Consider the following 5,000-nt stretch of genomic DNA (forward strand, 5'->3'; position numbering starts at 1 on the left):
TCATCTGAATAAAAATCACCTGACGGCAGACAAAATAATATGAATTTCGTCTTTTCATAACAAAGGTAAATTCTACTCAGTTTTGCAAAATACTTAAGAACATAAGAATGGAAGAGACTGCAAAAGACCATAAAGCCTACAGTAGGTAGTTCCATGTCTATTACCACCTGCCATCCCCCGTCCATAAAGTTATCTAAGTCTATTCCATTCGTCAACCACTCAATTGGTAAATAATTTTTGTTTATTTATTTCTTAAACTTAAATTTGTCAAGTAACCTTTTGACATATACAATAAAATCACATAGCGGGAGCTGGAATTAACAGAAAAAGAATACAGAAGCCAAATGTTTAGTATTCACAGAAAACATAAACATTAATAACAATAATATGTAACATCAGCTAAACAAAAACTGAGAGATTTCAAAAGCCAAAGATCATAGAAAATAAGAGGAAAAATATATTTGAAAATATATGAGCATTAATGTTTTTCTAACATTTAATGAAAATCTTATTACACAGTAAATGAAGCTTTAGAACTGATAAAATGTTATCTTTTACCAAATATAAGACTCAGAAAAACAAGCAATTTATGATGAGTAATTAATTACGTAGGATTAATCTTCTAGATAATGAATATCGTACAATGATAATAGTAATAATAATGATAGTGATAAAAGAACTAAATCTATGACATGTGGAGAGCGTTGATAGGAGAGAAAGATACAAATCTTATCTATTCTAATAGCTACAATACCACACAGACATATGCGCAGGCACACGCACACACACACACACACACACACACACACACACACACACACACACACACACACAGTATGCAGCGACACTATGGACACCCAGTACTAAAAAGAATATAAAGAAAATGGAAAGAATACATAGAGTAATTGCGATGATGACCCCAACACTTTAAACACTGCCATATCAGGAGAGATTGTCAAAGCTGGAAATACCGACTCTGGAACAAAGAAGAGAAAGAGGTGACCTATTGACCATCCATAGAATCATGAGAGGAATGGAAGTCCTTGATAGAGAAGACTTACTATATAAGGATAAGAGAAATACAGAGGATATGGAAAGAAACTCAAAAAGTACAGTTATAGAAGGGACCTGAAAAAGAACAGTTTTCCACACAGAGTATTGGATGTCTGGAAAAAACTGGACGAAACAATAGTGTGTACGAAAACCATACATGAACTTACGAGTAGGATCAAACTAGATACTGCGAGATACAAAGACGGGACACTACGAGCGTAGTTCCCCTTTTCGTAAAATACAACTAGGTAAACACACACACACACACACACACACACACACACACACACACACACACACACACACACACACACACACACACACACACACACACACACACACACACACACACACACACACACACACACGAGGACGCCAAGAGGTCGTGGGAACAAATTGAAGAACGACCACATATGCCCGAAGGCTATCAAGAAAAACAGTTTTCCGTACAGATGTGTCAACTCATGGAATAGCCCACATCATGACATGGCCCAAGCTGGAACCATAAGTCCCTGTTCACACCAGCGGTTTGAACCGCGCGGAAACCGCGGCGGTACCGCAAAGTCAAGGAGAAAGTGAGCGGTCGTGTGTAAACGCCACTATTGACTTAATAGTAACTGAACCGCTGCTAGTTTGAACAGGGTCTAAACAAGATCCTATGAGCGTAGCTCATTTCCTATATAGTACAAAAAGATATATTCATTCAATTCAATAAATATATATGCCTATGTGTATTATAGTCCTTTTACACACTAGTGTAACAAATATACCAAAAAATCAAATGCCATATTAAGTTGAAAAACCTATTCATAATTAGAATAGCTATATCATTGGATAAATGCACATCATACAGTTTCAAAGAATATATTTTACTTCGAAATTTTGTGATGCCTACTGCATTTTTACAACTAACTCTTCACCACTGAATACCGTGAGGTTGATGGCGCGTTCTTGAGAATTAATTAAAATGAGAATATTCAACTACACAGGGCATATATGAATTCAAGGTGCGCATTTTTACATATTTCATTCTAATTTCTTTTGCAAATCATGAGCGAATAGATTCCATGACCATAGGAATGAGTTTTGTTTGATATGGACTAGACAGGACGCTAAAGATAGACGACAGAGGCGGATACTTTTTGTTCTCCAAATATTTCAAAAAGTGGTCATAAGGCAATGAATGAATAAATGAATGTGCTTTGGATAAAATTACTTTAAATAATTATTTTTTCTTGTATTATTCAGCCACCCCTTACAGATAAATCAATAGATAAATCAATAATTAAATAAATTAATAAACGTATAAACTATTATATACATTAACTAAACTAGATTAGAATTAAGAATGAATAAAATAAGATTAGAAAAAAATAATAAAATAACATAGAAAACAATAGAAACTATTGCAAAATAAAACAGAATAAATACATGAATCATATATTAGCAAAGGAACGTTTGAGAGAAAAAAATCGAATACGTTACAGCTTAATGTCTTCGCCATGTACCGAAACGGTCAAACAGTTTGACAAACCCGGTTTGTCAGACAAGTGTTTGAAGTGATGTTTGACCGTGTGAATGGGGTATTTGGTCGTCAAACACGTTTGTCGAACGTGTTTGACAACCAAATACCCTATTCACACGGCCAACATCACTTCAAACACTTGTTTGACAAACCGGGTTTGTCAAACCGTTTGGCCGACTAAATGCCCCTCAACACCAATCACTGGTGATGCTTTCCACTACCATATAAGGAAGCCACAACACTGTCGACGAACTTTGGAATTCGGTTGCACAGTCTGCTGCACTTCAGCGCAAAGACCCTCCCGGGGTTCTTTGTTGTTATTTTAGCAAAAGTAACGATCACAGGCAAAATACACTGAAACAATATCAATTGAGTTACTTACACGCTGTTTATGTTATCAATAATAGTCCTGTACATTATAGTACACTATAGTACATTATAGTACCACACCACAGTTCAGTTCAGTACAACAGATTACATCACAATAAGTGTAATATACTGTATTATAATAAAGCGCACAACACAATACAATACAGTACAGTACAGTACAGTACAGTACAATACAGTACAGTACGTACAGTACAGGACACTACATTGTATTAGATTACAGTACAACAAAGTACAGTAAAGTGAAAATTACAGTGCAGTGCAGTACAGTACAGTACAGTACAGTACAGTGCAGTACAGTACAGTACAGTATAGTACAGTACATTACAGTACAGTACAGTACAGTGCTGTGCAATACAGTACCGTATAGTACAGTACAGTACAGTACAGTGCAGTGCAGTACAGTACAGTACAGTACAGTACAGCACAGTACAGTACAGTACAGTCCATAAGAACATGATATAAGAACATAAGAATGAAGGAGACTGCAAGAGACCATAAGGCCTACACTAGGTAGCTCCGTATCCATCACCACCTGTCATCCCCATCCATAAAGTACAGTACAGTACAGTGCAGTACAGTATAGTACAGTACAATGCAGTGCAGTGTAGTGCAGTGCAGTACAGTATAGTACAGTACAGTGCAGTACAGTACAATGCAGTGCAGTGTAGTGCAGTAGTGGAGTGCAGTAGAGTACGGTTCAATACAATACAGTAGAATATAGTACAGTACAGTTTATTTCAGTGAGTGCACTATACTACAGTACAGTACAGTACAGTAAAGTACAGTACAGTACAATACAGTACAGTACAATACTGTACAGTAGAGTACAGTACAATACAGTACAATACTGTACAGTCCAATACAATAACACAGATTAAACTACAGTACAGTTCATTATAATAAAGTAGAGAATAGTACAGTATAGTAAGTTTCAGGAGTGCAGTATAATACAGTGTAATTAAGTGTACTACAATACAGTAGAGTACAGTATAATGCCATATAGCACAGTAAAATACCTCAATCGTCGAACGTCGCTCTCAGCTTCACCTAAATCACTTTCACCTTGTCGAAGAACAGACGATGAACTACGCATTAGCGACATCTATTGACTAACTTTCCAAGTTTGTGTTTTCTTTAGTTTGGTACCACCTTGGCCACCAAAGGTACAATCTATTTCGACTACGATACCAACCAAGTTCTTCTATCAAATGGGTACTCTACATATGAATAAAACCGTTTGTCCTTTGATAGATCAAAGCAACAATGAATTTCCAGTGTGGAAGGAGAGTAACGGTCACAGGCCATGTAGCAAGCTTTCTTGCTCTTCTGTCATCGATTACAGCCGGGTTTTTTCTTAAAACTAAATAGATTGATTGTTTGGCGGTTTTGAATACGATTATGGGTGGTAAAAACAGTGAAGAAGATAGAGATATTTAACCCTGTAATTAAGGGAAATGCTTCACTCGCCTGAATTTTTTTTTTACACACGTACATATACCAACGGCTTTTTCCCCTTTAAAAGGGAGGTAGCCAACGTCAAAGACATAAATCCACTCCCACCTATTTCATCCCCACATACTACTCCCATTCACCTTCCTGTATGTTCCATGTTTCTGCCCCATGCATTGTTGTCGACACAATCACTCCATGCAATCTCCTCTTAACATCCATTCCCAAGTGTCTATTTCTCATTACTCTTTTTAATCCCCCAAGGTATTTACTCGCTTCTCTCAATCTACATTCTGCCTTCACTTCCACTCCTTCCATTTCCGCCATATCTACACCCAGGTATCTAAAGCTATCTACTTCCTCCAGTCTGTCTCCATTGATACTCGCTTCCAACTTGCTGCGACCGACGCCTTTGGGGTGAATACATCGACCTCTGTCATTGGTTAATCATCCCCGCCCCTCGGCAGAATCAACCAATGACAGCCTAGCTTCTGTAGTGGTCTTGGGAAACTTATTATTGTGAATGTTATTGTAGTGAAAACCCGTGTGATTTTTTTTATTTCGTAACATTTGGTCTCATTTA

This window comes from Oratosquilla oratoria, chromosome 21, assembly GCF_046742065.1.
Source record: "Oratosquilla oratoria isolate Oo_2021 chromosome 21, ASM4674206v1, whole genome shotgun sequence".
In the NCBI taxonomy this organism is placed as follows: Eukaryota; Metazoa; Arthropoda; class Malacostraca; order Stomatopoda; family Squillidae; genus Oratosquilla; species Oratosquilla oratoria.